The sequence below is a fragment of the Microcaecilia unicolor genome, chromosome 4, assembly GCF_901765095.1.
Source record: "Microcaecilia unicolor chromosome 4, aMicUni1.1, whole genome shotgun sequence".
NCBI classification, from domain to species: Eukaryota; Metazoa; Chordata; class Amphibia; order Gymnophiona; family Siphonopidae; genus Microcaecilia; species Microcaecilia unicolor.
In genome coordinates this window covers 325,549,996-325,576,395 of record NC_044034.1, presented here as the reverse complement: position 1 = coordinate 325,576,395, position 26,400 = coordinate 325,549,996, and positions in this window count along the sequence as shown.

The following is a 26,400-nucleotide window of genomic DNA, read 5'->3' as shown; positions in this document are numbered from 1 at the left end:
GCAATAGACATTTACAGCAGTAAATATATTCAAATAACGATACAAAGTATGGCATAATATGTTGCATTACAATGTCAACACAATATGCAGTAAAACTTGTTACTTCTTCCATTGAAGGCCTGGTTGAAGAGTCAAGCTTTCTGAAGTACAGATAATCTTGTGTTAAGTAAAGTCTTTCAGGGAGTATATTCCAGAATGGGGACTACTCCAGAGTATGCTCGCTGGCGAGTATCACATCGTGTGATGTCCTTTGGAGAGGGTATGGTTACAGATACTCCTTGGGAGGACCTTAGTGACCTTGGAGGTGTGTAAAGGGAGATCCTGTTCTTCAAGTACTCAGGTCCATTTCCTTTAAGGTCCTTGAAGATCAGACTGAGGCACCAATTCTAAAAACTCTGGTGCTGTTCTGAATAGCACCATAAAAATACTTCCGGAAAAGCGCAGAAGAACATCACCATTATGCTCAACAATAATGAGATACAAATATAGGCACACTCATAACATTGAGCATTAGGAAGTTCAGTAGGAGGATTGTGCTTGGCACATGCGCAGAAGAGTTCCGTGGTATTATCGGCTCCTGTACGCATGCGTCTGGTAAAACCTGAACATGAAACACACATTGGCGTCTGTTTTTGGTGGCCTAAATATAAGCACTAATTTTTTTTTTTTTAGCTTGGACGCTTATATTTAGATGCAGGAATGCCAATGCACATCTAAATTTGCACTTTGGGCATTTTTCATTTTTTGTTTTTAGCATGGATGCTTTAAATTTAGATGCAGGAAATAGACGTCAATGTGTGTTTTCACTTGGGTCTGCTGTTTCTCACGACCAGCACTTAAGGGCTTGCATGGACTTCCTTCTGCTTCCAAAATCAATCAAAACCAGCAGATTTTGCAGAAAGAATCATTAGAGAAGCATAAGAATCATGTGAAATCCTCTCTTCGAATACCCTAATGTTGCTCCGACCTGGCATTATTTTTTGCACCGATAAGGCAGTTTTGTTTTGGGCGCTCTTTTCTGAGCATTTGGGAGGAATACAAAATGGCCTCATTAATATGAGCTTAACTACATCAGCATGCTACTTGCAATGTTCGTCTGTGTGCTTGTTTGTTCCTGTGTTCCAGTCCTCTGAACATCCTGTGCAGGTAAATGCAGGTGCTAATTCGGTGCTAATGGCCTCTAGCGCCCATGTTTACTTTTGAGCATCGGGACCTTAGAATTTTAAATTTTGCCCTGTGCTGTACTGGTAGCCAGTTAAGTTTTTGCAAAAATGGTGTGATGTGGTCACGTCGCTTACAACCTTGTATTAATCTTGATGCAGCATTCTGAAACAACTGGAGTTGGTGCAGACCCTTTGTAGTCAGACCAGTGTAGAGTGCATTACAGTAATCCAGTCTTGATGTTATCATGGCATGCACAAACAAGACTTGCCTTCTCAATGTAAAAAGAGAACCAGCATAGTTGTTGCAAGTGATAGAAGTAGTGCTTGAAGGATGCTTGGATTTGGAGGGTCAGAATAAGTGTTGAATCGAGCTGTATTCCAAGGTTTCTGACTTGTGATTTGAGGGGGAAGTTGTATTTCCCAAAAGAGATTTTGATGTCATCTATATGCCCACTCGTGTTAGGGACCCATAGAAGCTTGGGTTTACTTGGGTTCAGGCAAAGTGTTGTTTTTAGCCCATTCTTGAATTGATGTTAGACAGGGCTGTGGTTAACAACATTTCCATCCCATTCCCCAGCTGAAAACCAGCCTGACCCCTGTATCATTTACATTTTAAGTTATTGGTTTTGGTTTTTAAATTTTTGTATGCAATGCATTCTACTGATCTTCAGATCCTACTTTGTCGATATGTTCATTTCCAGTCAGCACAAGCATAGCTGTTGGATTGTCCTACATACAGGAGTGTTTGTAATAAATCTACATGTTCATACATTTTCAGTTTGCCCATAGCATTGCATCAGGAAGGTACGCTATTGAATTTTCTAAAGAAACAGAACATCTTTGTTAGTTGAAAATTACTTATCCTTAGATTGCTAAAAAAGGAAAATATGGCGTATTTTTATATTTTCTGTATTTAAGATTTTGTTTGTTTTGTCATTATTGTCAGATTGTTTTGTGTTTATTGCAAACTGCTCAGGGATATATTTGATCAGTGGATTATAATGCATTTATAAAAATAAAATAAGTAAATCCTCATTCTTGTTGCAACGGGTTGACTGAACATATGCAATATAGAAGCTAAATGAGATGCAGCCTCAAAATGTACTTTCTCTGTCTCAAATACGTTCCTATTAGACTGCTTTATAGCACCTACCAGATGTAGCACTGCAAAAGACCGAGAACCTTGCTCCAAATGGTAATAAATCCCTCTGGATGCTGACGCTGGTAATTTACAGCCCTGCTAAAATGAACATTATTTCAAGCTAAGTGTATTCTCCAAGGTGCAAGCAGAATATGGTACCATTCTCGCTGACAGCGTACTTTCTTTTGTAAATGTCACGCATTCAGCTTCATTACTGCCAAATTAATGCCCAGAAGATCAGCAAGTGGACCAACACAACATTTTAAACCATGGTTAGTCAATTTTGGAGCCACAGGAAGTCAACTTCATTCCAGAGGTAAACCTGCAATCTACTCAGTGTTTTTGCAGGGAGTAAAATAATACTTGTATATTCTTGTATTGCCCCTGTCCAGCATGTGTTGTAAGGAGAGTGAGAAGCAGAAAACTGCAGCAGATGAATACTGCAGCCATTAGGCACACTGTATACTCTTTCTGATGCTAGACTTCATTATATCATAAAAAGATGCTTAGTCACATTTTCATCCTTCATCATCTTGCCAAATTCACCCCAGGCTAACTACAATAAAAAAAAACATACATATATATATATATATATATATATATATATATATATATATATATATATATATATATATATATATATACAGGGACTAAAACTGTACACACTGCTGTCTTTCTTCACAGAGGTCAAGACTTTCTTATCATTGTAAGGACGTTCTGATTCCACGGACATGAAAACCAGGAGAAAGCCCTGGAAATGCTGATGATAGAATGAGTGGAAGTGTTTATGTCGAGATATAGTCTAAAAAAGGAAGCCACACGAAGTGTGGAGGTGCACTTAATCCCCACGAAACAATATAAGAAGAAAAAGAGAAGAGTGGGGAAAGATAGGCTCTTTCCAATCAATAGGGGAGATGTATATTTTTAAAAAAAAGTATATTTATTATAACAGGTTGACTCAACACAGCCGTGTTTTGGCGCCGTAGCGCCTTCTTCAGGAGTCTTCCAACAGTATTTCGAGTACTTGAATGATTAATACTCCAAGAAAAACCAATTTCGAAGAACATGCAGTTCCTTCTCTTTCAGAGCAGTGGCAGAAATGCATACAGCAAGCATAGCCGTAGTAACACGTCCAAAACGAGATATAGGACAGCAGAGATGAAACTCCTAGTGGCCTTTTACTAAGGTGCATAGGCAATGTGCGTCAATTTGGAACTAGCACCCGGCTACTGCATGCCCTGGGTGGTAATTCCATTTTTTATGTGCGTCCGATACACGCGGCAGAAAATATTTTTTATTTTCTACTGCATGGCGCTAACTGGGCGGTAATCGGCAGTGTACGCGTGCTGATGATTACCACCCGATTAACGCGTGAGACCTTACCACTAAGTCAATGGGTAGCAGTAAGGTCTCGGGCCCAAAATGGATGCACACTGATGTTTATTTTGCCACACATCCATTTTTGGCAAAAAAAAAAAAAGGCCTTTTTTTGCAGGTGCCCTGAAAAATGGACCTGAGCACGTCCAATAATACACGCGTCTACACCAGTGCAAACTATATTTCAGCGCACCTTAGTAAAAGGACCCCATAGTAAAAACTGCAACTGCCCCCCCAAAAAAATGGCTCACAATATGCTTTGATCTTGTTTTAAAGCCTTTGTCATCTCTTCACAGAAATAAATGTCCTGATATTCAAAAACACTCATTGGTATGGTGTCAGGTAATGATAGTATGTGCCATATCTGTAAATTTTCCACAGCACTATACATACAGTGCACCAGAAAAATCTAACAGATTAGCAAAATGGCTTCCCTAACTTAAACTGCATATGGCTGCTATCCATCGAGTCAGTCACTGTTGTCCAGGTATGTTTAGCGTTACTCTCTCTCTCCGGATAATGCCATTGAATTTATGTAATATAAATTTAAATACCACAGCAGGCATTTTAAAAAGAAGTCTGACTGTGGAGTCTGGATATTAACCGGACAGTGTTTACACCACTCAGGCAGGCATGGGTGTCTCTACTAATAGCACCTCCAAAAGGAAGATTTCAGTTGCTGGAAGGCTCATTCTAGCCATTTTCTAAATCACTAAAAATAATCAGCATCATCTTCATCACGTAGGGGCCCTTTTACTAAGGTGCACTGAAAAATGGCCTGCGCTGGTGGAGGCACGTGTTTTGGACGCGCGCAGGTCCGTTTTTCAGCGTTCCTGGAAAAAAGGCCTTGGCCGAAAATGGACGTGTGGAAAAATGAAAACCAGCACGTGTCCAAATAGTAGCAACAGAATCTCAAATAATTTATTTGGATTTTGCTCACACCTTTTTCAGTAGTAGCTCAAGGTGAGTTACATTCAGGTACTCTGAATATTTCTCTGTCCCAGGAGGGCCCACAATCTAAGTTTGTACCTGAGGCAATGGAGGGTTAAGTGACTTGCCCAAGATCACAAGGAGCAGTGGTGGGATTTGAACTGGCCACCTCTGGATTGCAAGACCAGTGCTCTAACCACTAGGCCACTCCTCTACCCCAAAGAATTTTGTTACACTTTGAAATTCTGCATGGAATCTTGTTATCCTTCTAGAATCTTTATTTATTTATTTAGATTTTGCTCATACCTTTTTCAGTAGTTGCTCAAGGTGAGTTACATTCAGGTACACTGGATATTTCTCTGTCCCAGGAGGGCTCACCATCTAAGTTTGTACCTGAGGCAATGGAGGGTTAAGTGACTTGCCTAAGATCACAAGGGGCATCAGTGGGATTTGAACTGGCCACCTCTCTGGATTGCAAGACTGGTGGTCTAACCACTAGGCCACTCTTCCACTCCAATTGGAAGGTGATATAGCAAACAAAAATATTATGTTACTTATGTAAATATGCGCCCCATCAGGTGCTGAGCCTGGCCAGTTAAATGCTTTTGAATATCAGGGGAATAGTGTATATGTGCATATGTGTGTGCATAAATGCCCAAATTCTGTAAACAGTCGTATCTCTTACATGGAACTTATTTTACAGGTAGGGATATACATAGGTGGGTAGTGGAGGGGCAGGACGCAGACTTATGCATGTAACTTACAGAATATTTTAAGTTAGATATGTATTACCATAACATAGGCGCACATACTTGGAGAAGAGATGGCTGAGGAGAGACATGATAGAGGTATATAAAATAATGAATGGAGTGGAACAGGTGGATGTGAAGCGTCTGTTCACGCTTTCCAAAAATACTAGGACTAGGGGGCATGCGATGATACTACAGTGTAGTAAATGTAAAACAAATTGGAGAAAAGTTTTCTTCACCCAACGCGTAATTAAACTCTGGAATTCGTTGCCGGAGAACGTGGTGAAGGTGGTTAGCTTGGCAGAGTTTAAAAAGGGGTTAGACGGTTTCCTAAAGGACAAGTCCATAAACCACTACTAAATGGACTTGGGAAAAATCCACAATTCCAGGAATAACATGTATAGAATGTTTGTACGTTTGGGAAGCTCGCCAGGTGCCCTTGGCCTGGATTGGCTGCTGTCATGGACAGGATGCTGGGCTTGATGGGCCCTTGGTCTTTTCCCAGTGTGGCATTACTTATGTACTTATATGTACTTATACGTATGCCATACTTATGGCTGGCATATGTGCTCATGCCTTATAGGCACTTATTTTCACAATTATGCTAGTATTTTGTAAAGGAAAGTAGGCACATAAGTTCCTTTATTGAATAGGCTCCTAGCAGATGCTCAATTGTTGAATTACTCTGTAAGGGGCTGTGAGGGGGTCTACAGAACACTGCCCCTCCCCTTTAATAAAAGTCCCTCCGATAGCCTGTGCCACCTTATGAACAGTCCCTCCAATAGCTTGGAGCACCTTAAGAGCAAAAGATCCAGCCCGGGAGGAGGTGAGCTGGGAGAGGTGGAGCCCATACCTAGGAATACAGAAGACAGTGCCAGGCTGAAGATAAAGAGGCCAAAAGAGAGAGAGAAGATTTGAATCCCCAGCATATGATATGGAAGGTACTGTTCCATAATCGTGACCTGGCTGAGGTAAGCCATTTGATTTACCAGACTAAGCTTCATAAGTTTTATTTTGGGGTCTAGCTGGAGCCAAACCTGAACCTTGGTGGAGAACCGAGGATGTACCTGCTGTGTTTGGGGTGTGGCAACCCTAGTACTCCCAGGCTGTGCTTTGCCTACCACCAGAGGCCACTAAGACTGAAAATATTGGACTGCAGAAGTTTTCATACCCTATGTCTTGGGCCCCATGAAAAAACAGGCCCTAGCTTTCCCTTGAATAAATACTTATTTTTGGTTTCATCCCTTTGTCCACGCCCAGCCCTCGCTCGGGGTGTCACAGGGGTCTTTTTCTAAAGCGCAGTAAGGTTTTGCAATTCATATGTGTTAGCAGCAAAACCTCTGCGGTAATGTCTTGAATTGAGAGGGGTGTGGTCTCCATGTGGAGGGCAGGGCCGCCGAGAGACTGGGCCAGGCCCGGGACAAGGCCGCCCCCCGGGGCCCCCTCCACCCGCCACCGGGCCCTCTCTCCACCCCCGGGCCCTCTGTACTGACCTTAAGCGCCTCACCTTCGAAAGCGCAGCAACAAGCAGCGGCAGACCACTCCTTCCTTCTGTGTCCCGCCCTCGTGGACGTTACGTCAGGCGAGGGCGGGACACAGAAGGAAGGAGTGGTCTGCCACTGCTTGCTGCGCTTTCGAAGGTGAGGCGCTTAAGTTCAATGCCAGGGAGCGACGGAGGGCAGGCAGGCTGGACGGCGGTGCTGGGACCCCCCCGGAGGCCCGAGCCCAGGGAATTTTTTCCCCCCTGTCCCCCCCTCTCGGCGGCCCTGGTGGAGGGAAGCAACTAAATCATTAATGCATATGTGTTTCTCTAAATATTTGTATCCGTAAGCCACATTGAACCTAAACATTGTTTGGGAAAATGCGGGATATAAATGTCAAAATAAATAAATATTAATGCAGTCATTGCTACTGTAGAGGCATTTCACCATGCCTTTAGAAGTGTAGTTAAAATCTCCACAGTAATAGCCTGCCATACAGTTAAGGTGCATTACTGTAATTGCATAACATTAGTGCCACCCTTCCTGCCCCTTTGCCCGCACCTTTCCTCACATTTAAATACAATTCTGTATTAGATGTTTAATGCAGGATTTAACACATGGATATGGCATTAACTTCATGTTAAAGAATTTTTAAAGTGTGTTAAACCTTTAATGCCCATTGAAATGCTCATTAAAACATGGTTTAGTAATTAGTCCCAAAAATGTGGGCAAATTTGTCTGAAAATTCATGCCTTTCATTAGGAATATCCCCTCCTCCCTCCCCCCCCCCAAAAAAAAAAAATGTTCAGGAGAAGGTTAATGGAATGCAAAGGAAGACGTCTTCTTGTTTTAATGGCTTTTGCTGCAGTGTAATTTCCAAGTAGCCAAACTTCTGAAAAAGTCCCTAAATCACTAAGAGCATGAGAAATACCCTTGGCATCATAAATCGTGAAGCTGTGACTTGATGGCCACAGAATGGAGCGCTCCATCAGGCTGAACGCTGTCTCTCTAGCACACACAGACATCCCCACTGCCAGGATCTGCTGCCACCACTGCTGATGCTGTGGTGGCAGCATTAAATTTAAAAGTACACTCGATGTTCACGGCAGGATAATCAATCACTTCATCACTGACACTGCGGATAAAAGCAAAGGAAAATAAAAAAATACAGTTATGACTGCTCAAAGCGTCTGTTTTAGGGAATTGGACTCATAAATCAAAGTATTCTGTCAAGACTAGTGGCAACAGTGCAGTACAGTGGTTAAGCATCTTCTGTCCTACGTATAAATGTAATTTCCTAAAATGTCAGCAGCAAAGCATTACAGATAACACATGGTGTGTGTCTTTGACCCGGTAAGTGCTGAAATCACAGATCTCATTATTCTGACATGATAGAATTTTTTCCCCCCCTGCAACCCTTGCTGCTGTTTTGTTTTGTTGACAGCAGACATAATTGCCAGAGGTACAGAGCTTCCTTAGACAAATATATCTTACCTACTACCTGAAAGTCTAGCACAAAAAAAAAAAAGGGAAGAAAAGTGACTTCATGAATTTCAGCATGGGCTCAAGGTTCGAGACAAGTGTCTTGCCTTTTACTGGCACAGTCTAAGATGGTTTCCGTACATGGGTGCATTGGAAGAGTGACTCATCCAGGCAGATCCCCCTATTAGAGATGGTGAAATAAAAGGCTCTCTGGTTCTAGAACTGCCCAAATGAGGTTACTAGGGCTCTGCCATTCCTGTTCTAAAATCCTCCCCTGCTCCCACCTCCCCCACAACATTGCATGCAAAGAGATACAGTTCTGATTTCCATAAGAAGAGCAGAACTTCATCTCCCTGCTTGCAGTGGGGTCAAAACCTAGATTGACTATGCTTTCCAAGGCAGCACGAATTTGTCTGCTATCTGAGCCACCTCCCATCTGCATTATCTAAAGCAGTGTTTCCTAAGTCCGGTCCTGCAGTACCCCTTCAGGATATCCACAATGAATATGCATGAAAGAGATTTGCATATAATGGAGGCAGTGTATGCAAATCAAGTGCATGCATATTCATTGTGGATATCCTGAAAACCTGACTGGCAAGGGATACTCCAGGACTGGACTTGGGGAAACACTGATCTAAAGAAAGTTCAGACAGAAATCTCTTGGCTCTGGCTGTTTCTAGATCTCCAAACACTCTCATTTGTCCACCATCCCACTTTGAACTTAATAAAATAAATTTGTGGGAGAATTATGGAATTGTTTGTCTTGTGACACGCACCAGGAAGATAATAGTCTGGTACTTAGGAAGAAAATGATGGCCTCTGTATTCCCAGAAGCTGAGGCCATGGCCTGCTCATCATGTGGCGATTGGATTGATCGGTTTTGATGTGTTGTAGGGATAAATATTCAGCCAGTGGCAGTGAGCACTGGGTTTTCTTTTCAGCTGTCGCCACAATTATTCCTGGATATTCAATGCCTGGCCATATCTGGGCTTGGGTACCCGGTCAAAATAGCCCGGACAAAAAAGCTCCCGACATAATAGCCCCTGACATAACACCCACTGTCAAAATGGCCTGCCCATAATATAGCCCTTGACAAATTAGCCCCCCAACAAAAGGGCCCGATCAGGCTGCCCAGAATATGGCACTGCATTTTTTTTCCTAATAATCTTACCTTGCCAAACAGGATAAGGTTGGTAAGACTATGAAAATGATGACAATACTGGGTTTTTTTTTAATTAGCATGTTGATGGAAGAATAGTTTCCTTAAACCCTGGTTCCCAAACCTGGTCCTGGAGGCACCCCAACCAGTCTGATTTTCATGATATCCACAATGAATATTCATGAGAGAGATTTGCATACCTAGGAAGCAGTGCATTCAAATCTCTTCTCATGAATATTTATTGTGGATATCCAGAAAACCTGACTGGCAGGGGTGCCTCCAGGATCAGGTTTGGGAACCACAGCAGAACAGATCATGAATACCAGTTGGTAGCTATAGAACTGTGTTTATTTATATTTGCTTTATACCATGTAATGCTGATAGGAGCCTTTATCAGTGAAGATTTCACTTGCAGTTTGTCATCTTGTTTTGTGATGAGTTATTTTTTTTTCTAGGGGGGGGGGCTAGTTTGTCAAGGGCTATTTTGTTACAAGGCTGTTTTGTCGGGGTTATTTTGTCAGGGCTATTATGTCGGGGTGACCTGGGCTTGGCATCAATTATCCAGGTTTATGCAGCTGGTATATCTCTTATGCAGTTAATTGCAATATTCAGCACTTAGGGGCAGTGGCGTAGCCAAGGGTGGGCTTGGATGGGCCCAGGCCCACCCACTTTGGGCTTAGGCCCACCCAGTAGCAGCACACCTATGATGTGGCTGGCAGGGATTCCCAAGTCTCACCAGCTGAAAACTCCCAACAACTGTCCCTCCTGCATACCTTGTAAATAGCAGATCTCCGCCTGCAGCGAGCAGCAGCTGATACATACTACTCACACCGGCCCCACAGCCTTCCCTCTGACGTATTCCTGCCTATGCGGAAACAGGAAGTTGTGTCAGTGGGAAGGCTGTGGGGCCAACATGAGCAGTGTGTATTAGTTGCTGCTCACTGCCGGCAAAAATCTGCTATTTTAAAAGGTATGCGGGACAAAGGGGATGTTTTGAGAGACCATATAGCATGCAGGTGAGAGAAGGAGAGAGGAAATCACCTGTGGGATGGGGTGTCTGGCTACGCCCTTGCTTAGGGGCCCTTATAGAGAGCAGTGGTAAGCCCAATGCAGGCTTACCTTACACTAATATGGAAGTACCACCGGCCCAACACGGGTGCTGACGGTAGTTCCAGCCCCAGCATGTGTAATTTGCCGTGCTAGGGAAAATAGCTTGGTATTTTCTAGCACGGCACTGACCCGGCAGTAATCATGCAGCACCACATGCTACCCAGTTACTCCTGGGATAGCGTGGGAGCCCTCAACACCACCTCAATGATTAGCATTAACATAGTAACATAGTAGATGATGGCAGAAAAAGACCTGCACGGTCCATCCAGTCTGCCCAACAAGATAAACTCATATGTGCTATTTTTTGTGTATACCCTACCTTGATTTGTACCTATCCTCTTCAGGGCACAGACAGTATAAGTCTGCCCAGCACTATCCCCACCTCCCAACCACCAACCCCGCCTCCTACCACAGGCTCTGGCACAGACCGTATATGTCTGCCCAGCATTATCCCCGCCTCCCAACCAACAACCCTGCCTCCCACCACCGGCTCTGGCACAGACCGTATATGTCTGCCCAGCATTATCCCCGCCTCCCAACCACCAGCCCCGCCTCCTACCACCGGCTCTGCCACCCAATCTCGGCTAAGCTCCTGAGGATCCATTCCTTCTTAACAGGATTCCTTTATGTTTATCCCACGCATGTTTGAATTCCGTTACCATTTTCATTTCCACCACCTCCCGCGGGAGGGCATTCCAAGCATCCACTCTCTCTGTGAAGAAATACTTCCTGACATTTTTCTTGAGTCTGCCCCCCTTCAATCTCATTTCATGTCCTCTAATTCTACCGCCTTCCCCTCTCCGGAAAAGGTTCATTTACGGATTAATACCTTTCAAATATTTGAACGTCTGTATCATAGCACCCCTGTTTCTCCTTTCCTCCAGGGTATACATGTTCAGGTCAACAAGTCTCTCCTCATACGTCTTGTAACGCAAATCCCATACCATTCTCGTAGCTTTTCTTTGCACCGCTTCCATTTTTTTAACATCCTTCGCAAGATACGGCCTCCAAAACTGAACACAATACTCCAGGTGGGGCTTCACCAACGTCTTATACAGGGGTATTAAAACCTCTTTTCTTCTGCTGGTCACACCTCTCTCTATGCAGCCTAGCAATCTTCTAGCTGTGGCCACCGCTTTGTCACACTATTTCATCGCCTTCAGGTCCTCAGATACTATCACCTCAAGATCCCTCTCCCCGTCCGTACCTATAAGACTCTCCCCGCCTAACACATACGTCTCCCTTGGATTTCTACTCCTTAAATGCATCACTTTGCATTTCTTCGCATTGAATTTTAATTGCCAAACGTTAGACCATTCTTCTAGCTTCCGCAGATCTTTTTTCATGTTTTCCACTCCCTCCGGGGTATCCACTCTGTTGCAAATCTTGGTGTGTGTCCCCCCACCCACATGGCCACAAAATAAGTGAAATCTTACCACATGGCCATGCCATTTTTTCAATAAAATCAATAAATCTACAAATATTTCTGAAATAACCATGTTTTTTATAGTTTTCCGAAAGCAGTTGTATTGTGAGATATTTTTTAAAAATTAGATGGTAAACTGTTCCAAAGCTCAGAAGCTTTTCCAAATAGCATTCTATTTTAGCACTAATCAACTGACAACATGTGCGAGTTGGAGACTGCAAACATCGAGATGGTTGGTATAAGGTAATCATACCAGCTTTATACCCAGAATTCAATCCATATAAAATTTTAAAATTTTAAATTAAAATCTTAAAATCAATCCTTGCCCATATAGGCAGCCAGTGTAACTCATGCAAAATGGAGTCGCATGATCAAACTTACTATCATTCAACATCAATCTAGCAGATACATTTTGCAAAATTTGAAGTCTTTGTAATTGTTTAACTGGTAAACCCCAAAAAACATTACACTAGTCAAAAGATGTAAGTATCATCACTTGAATAATAGTCTGAAAGTAATGACACTTTGAAAAATATTTCAATCTACGTAACAGTTTAAATTTAAACAAAATCTTTTGAACCAGATGATTAACATGAGTTTCCATGGTCAGGCCGGAATCCAACCAATCTACCAAAAGTTTTATTTCATGTTTTATGAATATATCAAAATCACAATGCCACACTACATTTGAAGTCGACTGCCATCCAACACCCGGCAGTAGCTCAACCTTCTTAGATCTTACCCATAAGTTTTATTAGGATTAATCTTTAAAAAAGAAAAATGCAGAGATATCAAGCAAACATTTCCATAAAAAGAGCATTCATCAACATTTTACGCCCTTAAAATCAGACAAAATGGGAAAAATCAAAACAAAATCATCTGAGTGGGAGAAGTATTCAGTACCTCTTCTGCACAGTATCATATATGAATTAAAAAGAATCGGGGAAAGGGGCGAACCCTGCAGAACACCCTGCTTCATATGCCAAGGCTAAGAGAGCCCATCCTGACAACATGCATCTTCCGAGCCGGTGGCGGGAGGCAGGGATGATTCTGGGCAGACTTATACGGTCTGTGCCAGAGCCAGTGGTGGGAGGCGGGACTGGTGGTTGGGAGGCGGGGATAGTGCTGGGCAGACTTATACTGTCTGTGCCCTGAAAAGGACAGGTACAAATCAAGGTAAGGTATACATAAAAAGTAGCACATATGAGTTTATCTTGTTGGGCAGACTAGATGGACCGTGCAGGTCTTTTTCTGCCGTCATCTACTATGTATATGTTACTATGTAACTCATGCTATCGACACCATCACAGCCGGTCTTCCTCTTGAAAATATTCCAAGGAACAGAAACGTAAAAATACAGTCTGTAAGTATTACAAGTAGAAATACCTAAAAACTGATATAATTAAATCTAGCAAGACTGGAAACACTAGATATAATTAGACTGTGTCATTACATTACATTACTGTATAATTATACTAGGCCTTCTGATTTAATTTTATCCAGGTTTTTTTTTTTGTTGGGGGGGGGGGAGGATATTCTGACTTGTTTATTTGTAATGATTCCTCTTGAAGGTAACAGAGCAGGCATAAATAGGCAACAGTTAATTTCCCAAAGATGCTAGAAACATTTAAGATTTTGAGCTAGAGAGACTTGATGGAAAAAAATGACAACATTGCTGTCCAAAAGAGAATTCTGCTCTTGATTTAAGCAGCAATTAAAGCCTGGCAATTTTATTCTGTAGACCCCTTCTGCTTAATCAAAGTTTCTTCTTTCAAAAATGATAAAGGAACAAACTTGAAATCTTGTTTCAAAGAACCTTTTAGTTTCGTTGACAAGTGGCCCACACAGGCCTGTGCTTGCTGAAAATGTGCCTTTCAGTTTTTGCTTTGTTGCGATGCTTTATCTAAGACACATAAAACTTCTCGCCCACTTTCTTTATTTCTAGAATGACCTGATTTGGGAGGTAGAGACATCAACACACCTATCACAGGCAAACTCCAAAGGGGATTGAAATGGTGACATTTTCTATTATTTCCTAATGTTAAGGTGCTAATATTCTCATCTCACTAACCACGGGCTCCCAGTAATCATACCTTGCCTTCTGCTCTAATAGATGCCAGAGCAAAAAGGAATTTTATCTTGTTGACACATCTTACTTCACGTGTCACTCTGGTGATTTTTTTTCTCTGTTGTTCTAAACATAGTCAAAGTACGGTAGGCTTTGATGAACTGACCCCAAAAAGGCAATTCTATACCAATAGGCCTATACATATTCTACAAAGAAAAGTAGATGCCTTCTTTCCTTTAGAGGATACCTTTCTAGGATACCACCACCTCAATGGGTGACGGTAAGGGCTCACCCCCGAAATGGCCGTGTGGCAAATGCTTTACTTGCCACACAGCCATTTCCTGTACAAAAGCGAGACTTCCCTTTTACCAGCTGCACTAAAAGGGGGCTTTGGCGTGAATGTAAAACACGTGCCGACGACAGCGCCGGCCCTCTTTTGCTGCAGCTTGGTAAAAGGGGCCCTAAGAGGACAGACTGAGAAAGAATGGCATTTGGAGAATTTGTGAAAAGAACACAACTGAATTTCTTTTGGATTTAGTGCCAATTTGTTGTCTATTGTAGGCATCAACACTTATGCCACCCGTACAGCTGATGTAAGTGTTCACAATTGCTGAAGAAGGAGCATACATTATAGTATTCTATAATTTACATATGTAAGTGTGAGTCCTGCTCATGCTCTATCCAGACTCCAACCATATATACAGTGTATGCCCATCTTCAAAGCACATGCCATTGCATTTAGACACTTTTTTTATAGAGCAGTGTATAGTAGAATTTTGGCATTTACATAAATATGTGCCTAAATAAAATGGCAGCCGCAAAGGGCAGGAACGAGTGGGCTTCACTCCTGCTCCGATCACCCCCACTGGACTACGAGGGATATGAGGCCCAGGGGGCCAATCTAGACCAGGGAGTTGGGGGACATTCTGGGAGAGACGTGGTTGTGACTGTCGTGGGCTGGGGGAAAGGAAAGGGAAACAGGTGGTTGCGTCGGGGGGGGGGGGGGCAGGCAGGAGGGTGATCGCAGTGTGTAAAAAAAAATGTTATACAGGTGTTGGATGATAGTCAGTGCCATCACCCACATAGCTAAGTAGGAACAGTAGGGCATCCTTAAAGTAGACTTAGGATGGGGCCTATGAGAGTGGGGTGTCTTTGGAAGAGGTTGGATGCTTTTGGGAGGGGTCTTCTGGAGGAGGGTTCTTCAGGAACGTAAATGTTCTTATGGGGGCTTTAGGAAGGCTTCATTAAGGAAGTGGATGTTCTGAGTGGGGTCTTCAGGAGGGAGGTTCATCTGGGAGAACTCTTTGAGAGGGGGGATGCTCTTGAAGAGCTTCAAGAGGGGAATAGATGCTCTGTGGAATCTTTGGGAGGGGTGAGTGCTCTTCGGGAGGCACTTTAGGATGCTGTAGGGGGAGGATTCAGAGGGATCAACAAAATTAACCCCCAATATTCATCCTGATACCCAGTTAGCATTTGCTGCCCTAACTACTCGATTAGCTAACCGGGTAATAGACTGAGTATCACCACTATTTGGTTAACTGCCTGGATAATGCCATGGCAGTCAGAGGAGATACTCAGCACTATCCAAGCAGTGATTAAGCATGCGATTAACTGCAATCAAAATGTATAATCAGGTGATTAATTGCAATTAAACATTTTTGATCAAACAACAACCATACTATAAACAAATGGCCAATATTTTGAATTTCTGTAGAGAAAACTTGAGAAGAAGGAAATTAGAGGGGTTCTTAATTATCCAAGAAAATATACTAGCATTAGTGGATTTCTTAGATGGAGAAAGCAAAACACATTTTTTTTGTTTCGTTTTGCCAGGGAGGATTGTTTTCCTGTTGCATAACTTGATGATTGCAGTCTATTCCTATTTATTCAGAAATGACCCATCCAGAAATCACCTCACCTACTTAAATAGCCTGGTTGAAAAATTTGTTCATGAAGAAATGATGACATTCTCTTGTGTTTTTTTAAGGTTAAGATTTCTGTTCAAGTTGGGCTGAAGGGCCTTTAAGTTTGCAATAGTGTAGTGAGATTGTTGTAGGGGGAAAAAAAAAGCCCTGTGAATCTCTGAGAGAAATTACTGCAGAAGGGATTCTCGTGAAACACTTTACTGCATTTGACAGCTCTATCAACAATAAGGAGTCTTTTGGAATGAAGATCTCTATGCCATCCGTGTACAACCTGCAGGAACACTTAGATTCACATCAGCTAAACCATGCTGGGGGAAAAAGACAAAACACATATTTTCCCATCACAACACTATAAATTGGACATTAAGATATTCTAGTTTCTTTCTTTACCTCTATAATTTTAGATAAGTATCAGCTGTATCTCATTGCTTTCCCTCTGTCCATCACCCTGCCATTCTTCCCAACCCTTGTTCTCCTTGAGGAAAAAGATGAAGCCTGATATTACTACTACTACTTAACATTTCTAAAGCGCTACTAGGGTTACGCAGCGCTGTACATTTTAACATAGAAGGACAGTCCCTGCTCAAAGAGCTTACAATCTAAAGGACAAATGTACAGTCAGTGAAGTAGGGGCAGTCAAATTGGGGCAGTCTAGATTTCCTGAAAGGATAAAGGTTAGGTGCCAAAAGCAACATTGAAAAGGTGGGCTTTGAGCAAGGATTTGAAGATGGGTAGGGAGGGGGCTTGGCGTAAGGGCTCAGGAAGTTTATTCCAAGCATAGGGTGAGGTGAGGCAGAATGGGCAGAGCCTGGAGTTTACGGTGGTGAAGAAGGGTACTGAGAGGAGGGATTTGTCCTGTGAGTGGACCCTTTTACTAAACCACAGTAAAATTTGCAGTTACCTTGGTTTATGCAGGACTTTTTCAGTACAAATCTGTAAGAAATGCACATTCCCAAAGCTGGCATACAATAAGAAATAAAATATCTGTTCGTAAAAAAAAAATGTATGCAACACATATTGGGGGTGTTCCCAATATTTTACTATTGCAGGTTAACATTTCCAATAATGCGCTGTACCTGCTGCCAGTTAATGCCGCCCTCGGGGCCCTGCCCCCCCCCCCCCCCCCCCCCCCCCGAGATTGTCGTCACCACCGCCCCCCTCCGTCCACCACCGGGCCGGGCCCCCCTGAATTAAAATCATAGCACCTCACCTCGACCTCGCTCCATGTGAAAGAAGCGCAGCAGCGGCAGTCTGCAGATCGCCTCCCTTCGGGCCTTCCCTCCCTGTGTCCCGCCCTCGGGAGGGCCCGGCCCGGTGGTGGATGGAGGGGGGCAGGGGGAGAGGACTGTGGCGCCGGTCCCCCCTTGGAGACCCGGGCCTGGGGAATTTTGTCCCCCCTGCCCCTCCCTCTCGGCGGCCCTGGTTAACGCAGAGGCAATTTGGGGGAGATTCTATATATGGCACCTAAAAAATCAGCACCGAAATTAGTGTCAACTAAGCGTATTCTATAATTAGTGCCTAGATTTAGGCGCCGATTATAGAATAAGCTTAGTTGATATTTCAGCACCTAAATCTATGTGCATCCATTTACACCAACGAAAGCGTGGCATAAATCCCGGCGCACAGATTTAGACGCACTGGGCCATATTCTATAACTAGACATGTAAATTATAAAATGCCCATTTCCCCACCCATAATCCTACCCATTTTTGCCTGCACATATTAGAAGTTCTGCGTACATTGCTACTGAATACGCTTAGTGAGTTGTGCACCTAAATTCTAATTGGTGCCAATTAGTGATCATTATTGCTTGTTAAGTGCTGATATCAGTTCTCATTAGCCTTTTAAGTTACACATATTGTCATAGAATCCACGCTGATTTTGGCGCAGATCTCTAGGTGTGCTATATAGAATTCGGGGGGGTTGCGCATTCTATTTAGGAGGTAGTGAGTGGTCCCTTGTTAACTCCTTCCACACCCACTCTCCACTTATGCCACATCCCTTGACACAAAAAGCACTTAGGGCTAGATTCTATATATATGGCTCATGAAAAACCCACTCAGAATACATTTCCACCTAAGCGTATTCTATAAGTAGGTTCTAGATTTAGGTGCAGTATATAGAATACGCTTGGTTGCTATCTCAATGCTTAGAACTGCGAGAACAGCAAGAGAAACGTGGCATAAATACTGGAGCATAGATTTAGGCACAGAGGGGCATATTCTATAACACTGCGTGTAAATTTTGGAATATCCATGAAGCTCCCATTTCCCCGCCCATAACCACGCCTCTTTATGGCTCCACGCTTTAGAGTTTAGGCGCTGTGCGTTACAGAATATGTTTAGAGAGTTATGTGCATAAATTCTAATTATTGCCAATTAGTGCTTATTATTGCTTGTTAAGTGCTGTTAAAAACACTGATTAGTTTGTTAAGCCAATTAAGTTTTGCGCGTTATCAAGTATGCTTGGATTTCGGCACTGAATGATATATAGAATCCAGAAGTTAATGCATGGTTTACCGTGTGGTAACTGCTAAATTATTGCAAAGCCCCTTAATCCAACTCTTTAATAGCAGTTACCGCATGGTAAAGCACACATTGTGGGCCTTATTCTACAACTTATGCTCATAACTTTAGGAGCGTAAATTTATGCTCCTAAATGTATGCTAAATCTATAAGCGTAATAGGCCTTAATTTAGGAGCATAAATTTAAGAGTGTAAATTTAGGAGTATACATTTAGGAGCCTTTATAGAATAAGGCCCTAAGGGTGGAATTGTATATATGTGCACTCAAAAATGGGTGTCGAAAAAAATGCATTCAGCGCTATTCTATCAAGGATGTACTCCTGTTGTAGAATAGTGCATAGCGCTCATTCCCTTGCCTAACTTTAGGTGCCAGACTTACACCTGCTGAAACCTGGTGTAAATGCTGGTATCCAAGTTATTTATTTTTATTTATTTATTTGTTACCCCCATCTTTACTTACCTATCTCTTTTATTATTCTGCTATTATTAACCTATATTTTCTCTATCAATACTCTGTAATCCATATTATTATGTAAGCCGCATTGAACCTGCTTTAAGTGGGAAAGCGCAGGGTACAAATGTAATAATAAATAAATAAACAATTGTGCAAAATATAAATGCAGTCACGTGATTGATAATATGCATATTCATTAGGGATATCTTGAAAAACTAGCCTGTTTGCAGCCCTCAAGAACTGAACTTGGACAATCTCTCTCTGCTCTAATCTTAGTAGAAACAGAAGTTGTTGCTTTCTTTTATGCTTAACAAGTTTGTTTAGACGTATTGTGTATGTTACTTCATTGATACCATGAGGAACAAACATCAGTACAGGAAGCTTACCCTGGCAGAACTCCCTGGTACAGAGAACAGGTGGTAAGCAATACTGAACAAACCTTTTCCAAAGAATGGAATCATCTACTTCACAAATACCTTAACTCTCTCAGTAGCTGAAGATTTTACCGTGTTAAAGTGACCCAAGATATTGTGGGTTCTGATGATGGATATTCTACTCAAGAACTATTAGACAGGAGAAGTGGGCAAATTATGCTGGATCACTGCAAGGTCAGTAGCAATTGGAAAATAGTTTGGTCTGATTCCTCCCAAAGGTCTAGCTGTTCACTAACAAGCAAACGTAAAAACTCAGGAGGCAGAAAGGGGTTGCTTTCACAAGGGTGTAGACTTATAAACCCATGGTTTATTTTGCCTTTCTTGTCCATTCTTAAATTCAATTTTTTTCAGTCAAGTCCCACAGTTCACAAACTCATCACTACCTCAGTGAGTGCTTTAGTTTACATTATATCACCTTTAAAACGTAATAGTTGATGGCAAAAAAAATATGTTGAGTCATCGAACCTACCCAGTTATCCATGTCCATTACAGGCATATAGTCTAGCTATAGAAGCTTTAGCTGTTTTAATGATTGTTGTTACTGTAATTTGCCTATGTGTAGGTGGAATAGAAATATATATATATAAAAAATAAGATCTAATTCCCAATTTAATACCCAGAGCACCCCCCCCCCCCTCGCTGTGTCTCACCATTAAACTCTAACAAACACTTGAACGGTCCTTTCTTATCAAATGGTTTGAATATGGAATATGTTACCACCCTTGATTAAGTACCTATTTGTTTTTTAAAATACTTAACATAACACCTATCTGAAGTTTTCAGTTTATTGTAACTTTTTTCTTGTAAACTGCTTTAAGTACTGCTTTAAGTACTCTGATTAGATTAGTTTGTCCATGCTGGCTAATACCTGGTCTTCACTAACCTGCTGGCAAAAAAACACTTTCCTAGGAAGTTGCAGTCTGCCAGTAATGGCCTGGTTACCCCTTGTCCTGCCATAATGTTAGGCTTGCTTCCTTAGGACCCTGGGCAAGTCATTTAGGGGCCTTTTTACTAAAGGGTTGCCGTGCGGCAACCTGGAACTACTGCCGGCCCATCATGGGTGCCAGCAGTAGTTCCACCCCCAGCTCACACCATTTCCAGTGCTAGCAGAAATATTGAAAAAATATTTCCCCAGGGAGTTTACCTGGTGGTAATCGGGCAGTGTTGTGGTCTGCCCGGTTACTGCCGGGTTAGCGCGGGAGCTCTTACTGCCACCTCAATGGGTGGCAGTAAGTGCTGCTCCCGAAATGGATGCATGGCAGGTGCAAATGTACCGTACAGCCATTTCACTTTTGGTTATTTTCACCTGCTGCCAGTTAATGCCAGGGCAGCCGAGAGACTGGGCCAGGCCCAGGGCAAGGCCGCCTCCAGGGCCCCCCCCCCCCTGAGGTCATCGTCATCACCGCCCCCCCTCCGTCCACCACCAGGCCGGGCCCCCTTGAATTAAAATCATCATAGCGCCATGTAATGTATGGTAGGAAATTAAAAAATAATTTTTCCTGGTGGTACAGGCACGCACCGAATCAGAAATTACCACCAGGAGGGCACGCTAGCCTGGTGGTAGTCTCATTTTGATGCAAGCTGCATACACGCAGAGCCTACTGTGATTTGTAAAAGGGCCCCTAAAACCAGCTAAGTTGAGCAGTTAAGATAGGCTGCTTAAATAGCAGGCCTATCTTTAACCACTATTAACTTAACTGGCTAGTGCTGAATATTTGCTTTGCCAGTTAAGTTGCCGCGGCCAAAACTAAAACCGAATATTCATGCTGGTTGCTGGATACTGCCCGGCATTGAATACCTGAGGTCAGCGCTGCCGGCAGCAGCTAACGCTCTGCCTGCTGTCTGCTGAATATCGGGGGGGGGGGGGGGGGGGTATGTGTCTAGCTTGCCATGGGAGGATCTATGTGAGGATGTCCAGGAGACGTTATCACCATCACTCACATTAGGGTCACAAATGAAAGTGCCATTAACTTTTCACCTTAACTACTTGCACAAGACCACTGAAGAAACTGGTTATGCTCATTTGTCCGCTCAATGGACTGGGGAATTACAGGAGACTGTGACTAGCGAGTACTTAAAATCCTGTGTTTTGGGGGTACTCCAATTCAGTGCAATACCTAATGTTGGGAATTACAATATAAGTTTATGTTATGTTTATATATTTCACCAGTGTGTTTTTTCTAGCAAAAAAGGTACCAGTACGCAAATGCTAGGCCACCCTTCAGCGGTGGGGTGATCACTGAGGGACTCACTACACAATAGCCAGGCCCCCTGCAACCAGTCACAGAATCTATGACAAGGCAGAATTAGTGCATAGAGCCTGAGCTCTTTCATTAAAACTTGGGGACCACGGGTCAATTTAGCAGACAATGGAAAAGGTGCCGGTACTCAGTACCCCCAAGTACCCCCTCAAAAAAAGCCCTGTATTTCATAGTAACGAGCACTCATGACTGGATAGCCCTTTCTTGACACTGCCCAAAATGTAAGAGTGCACTGGCCACACTTAGTCACATGTTTTGGCAGTGTCTGGTGGTACAACAATTTTGGAGTTGGGCACTAGCTCTGATATCTGAATGGTGGTCTAAGAGGATCCAATTGTCCCCATTAATCTTGGTTGACAAATTTACTGTTGTTACCCCAGTGCCGCTTGAGATGTGGGGCTTAATGAAATGCGCTATGTTCATGGCCTAAAAAACAATACTAGCTCAATCGCTTTTCTCTACAGCAGTGTTTCCCAAGCCGGCCCTGGAGTGCCCCCTTGCCAGTCAGATTTTTCAGGATATCCACAATGAATACTCATGAAATAGGTTTGCATACAATAGAGGCAGTGTATGCAAATCACCCCCATGCATATTGATTGTGGATATCCTGAAAACCTGACTGACAAGTGGTACACCAGGACCAACGTGGGAGACACTGCTGTACAGCACCAACCATTCAGACACGGCACTCCTATTTATTTTATTTGGATTTTGCTCACAACGTTTTCAGTAGTAGCTCAAAAAGAGTTATATTCGGGAACACTGGATATTTCTCTGTCTCTGGAATTCCTACAATCTAATTTTGTACCTGAGGCAATGGAGGGTTAAGTGATTTGCCCAAGATCACAAAAAAGCAGCAGTGTGATTTGAACCAGCCACTTGTGGATGGCAAGACCAATGCTCTAGCCACTAGGCTACTCCTCCACTCTATATGGGTGCCTGCTTGATTATGGAATGGTTAGCTATACAAGATCTTTCTCTTGGACCAAGTATTGAGTTCCAACTTATATGGGACAACTTCTGGTTGGCGCATAGCCATATGCTAAACCACTGATTAACCTGGTTGTCTTAAATTATTTTATAGTGTAGCAAGGGGGGGGGGGGGGGCAAGAAGAAGGCTGGGGCTTGTCTGTTTGCAAAATACACTGATTTTTTATGAGCAGCACTATATGTCAAATGTTAGAGGATGTGAACAGTTGGAAGATAGCTATGTATTTCTATTTGTATCTGATTAATAAAAATGTTTTCAACATAAATCATAAAATTATACTCCTTTATCACTTTCTGATCACCCATCCATCTCTCCCTGCTTCTCAGCCCCCACCTTTTCCCATGAGACTGTCATTAGAATACTTTTATGTTTTACTTATATATGCTGACATTTTGTCATCTTTTGCTCTTTCCTGACCTGAGGTTCTGGCCTTCAAAGGCTAGTCAAAAAGGTATTAAGTTAATCCAATAAAAAGGTGTCATCTTATTTTTTGTTTTGTTTTGTTTTATATCTATTCTTTACTATTAAAGTTGGGCAGACTGGATGGACCATACAGGTCTTTCTCTGCCATCATCTACTAAGGTTTGGCAATTAAAATTCAATGCGAAGAAATGCAAAGTGATGCATTTAGGGAGTAGAAACCCACGAGAGACTTATGTGTTAGACGGTGAGAGTCTGATAGGTACTGAGAGGGAGAGGGATCTTGGGGTGATAGTATCCGAGGATCTGAAGGCGACGAAACAGTATGACAAGGCGGTGGTCTTAGCGAGAAGGTTGCTAGGCTGTATAGAGAGAGGTGTGATCAGCAGAAGAAAGGAAGTGTTGATGCCCCTGTACAAGTCATTGGTGAGGCCCCACCTGGAGTATTGTGTTCAGTTTTGGAGGCCGTACCTTGCGAAGGATGTTAAAATAATGGAAGCGGTGCAAAGAAAAGCTACGAGAATGGTATGGGATTTGCATTCCAAGACGTATGAGGAGAGACTTGCTGACCTGAACATGTATACCCTGGAGGAAAGGAGGAACAGGGGTGATATGATACAGACGTTCAAATATTTGAAAGGTATTAATCCACAAACGAATCTTTTCAGGAGATGGGAAGGCGGTAGAACGAGAGGACATGAAATGAGATTGAAGGGGGGCAGACTCAGGAAAGATGTCAGGAAGTATTTTTTCACAGAGAGGGTGGTGGACGCTTGGAATGCCTTCCTGCGGGAGGTGGTGGAGATGAAAACGGTAACGGAATTCAAACATGCGTGGGATATGTATAAAGGAATCCTGTGCAGTAGGATTGGATCCTCAGCAGCTTAGCCGAAATTGGGTGGTGGAGCAGGTGGGGGAAGAGGGGTTGGTGGTTGGGAGGTGAGGATAGAGGAGGGCAGACTTATACGGTCTGTGCCAGAGCCGGTGATGGGAGGCGGGACTGGTGGTTGGGAGGCGGGAAATACTGCTGGGCAGACTTGTACGGTCTATGCCCTGAAAAAGGCAGGTACAAATCAAGGTAAGGATACACATATGAGTTTATCTTGTTGGGCAGACTGGATGGACTGTGCAGGTCTTTTTCTGCCGTCATCTACTATGTTATTATGTATGTTACAATTGGGCTCGTTTTTGAAAGAGAAGGACGCCCATCTTTCGACAAAAATCGGAAGATGGACGTCCTTCTTCCAGGGTCGTCCAAATCGGTATAATCAAAAGCCGATTTTGGACATCCCCAACTGCTTTCCGTCGCAGGGACGGCCAAAGTTCAAGGGGGCGTGTGGAAGGTGTAGCGAAGGCGGGACTTGGGCGTGCCTAACACTTGGACATCCTCAACCCATAATTGAAAGAAACAAGGATGTCCCTGATGAACACTTGGACAACCTTACCTGGTCATGTTTTTCTTACGACCAAGACACAAAAAGGTGCCCGAAATGACCAGATGACCACCAAAGAGAATTGGGGATAACCTCCCCTTACTCCCCCAGTGGTCACTAACCCCCTCCCACCCTCAAAAAACATCTTTAAAAATATTTTGTGCCAGCCTCAGATGACATACTCAGCTCCATCACAGCAGTATGCAGGTCCTTGGAACAGTTTTAGTAAGTGCAGTGCACTTCAGGCAGGAGGACCCAGGCCCATACCCCCCCCCCACCTGTTACGCTTGTGGAGGAAACAGCGAGCCCTCCAAAACCCACCACAAACTCACTGTACTCACATCTAGGTGACCCCCTTCACCAGTATGGGTTATGGTAGTGGTGTATAGTTGTGGGTAGTGGGTTTTGGGGGGGGGGGGTTGGGGGTTCAGCACACAAGGTAAGGGAGCTATGTACCTGGAAGCAATTTATGAAGTCCACTGCAGTGTCCCCTAGGGTGCCCGAATGGTGTCCTGGCATGTCAAGGGAACCAGTGCACTACAAATCCTGGCTCCTCCCATGACCAAATGGCTTGCATTTGGTTGTTTCTGAGATGGACGTCCTTGGTTTCTCATTATCGCGGAAAATCAGAAATGACCAAGTCTAGGGACGAGCAAATCTAGGGACAACCAAATTTAAGGATTTGGACATCCCTGACCGTATTATCGAAACAAAAGATGGACGTCCATCTTGTTTCGAAAATACAAGTTTCTCTGTCCCTGCATCGGGACGTTTTGCGAGGACATCCTCATCAAAACTTGGATGTCCCTTTCAAAAATGCCCCTCCAAATTACTAAAGTGGACTAATATGGCATTCACACTATTTTATCCACGCTTTTTAACATTTTGTTACTGTATTCCTTTGTACCATCTCTAACGGGAGTCCATGCTATGGATCCACCTCCCTTCTGTAAAAATGTATTTTCTGATGCTGCTCTTCAAAGAAAGATTAGACTGAATTGATTCACTGAAAAACAGTTATTATTTCTGAACTAGCCAGTGTTGATTGGTGAAAGAGTTTAGTACCCTAGTATCAGATAAAGCTGACTAAATACCTGTAATCATCCCTCAGCCTGCTCATGTTGACCAGTTTAACAACCATTAGTGCTGTACCAGCCTCTTCCAGTTGACTGAAAATCTATCATGTTTGAATTAGTCAGTGCCAATGGGTTACACACTTTTTGTCACAGGTGCTAGTCGGTCAACTGTCATCCCCAGTTGTTATGGGGCCCTTTTACTAAGTTGAGTAGGCGCCTACGTGCTCCCAACGTACGTCAGTTTTGAGTTACCGCCCGGCTACCGCGTGGCCCTTGCGATAATTTCATTTTTGATGCACGTCTGCTATGTGCGTCGGAAAGTATTTTTATTTTCTGGCGTGTGGGTGGTAATTGGCATTTTACATGCATAGACCATTACTGCCCACTTACCACGTGAGATCTTACCACTAGATCAATGGCTGGCGGTAAGGTCTCAGAGCCAAAATGGACGTGTGGCAATTTTTATTTTGCCGCATGTCCATTTTCATCAAAAATTTTTAAAAAAGGCATTTTTTACATGTGCGCTGAGAAACAATTCTGTGTCTACACTACCGCAGGCCATTTTTCAGAGCGCCTTTGCAAAAGGGTCCCATATGTGCTGATATTTTGAAACAAACTGTAAATAGATATTGTTATGGAATGCTTACCTGCCATATCACTGCTACAGCTGAGTCATGAGTTTTTGTTGGGTTGGATAACTTGTATTCACCTTTGAAAACTATGCATAGTATTTGCTAGGGCAGTACGTGATTGGATGTGGGAATTTGGCAGTGAGCAGTTTAATCCCACTGTTTG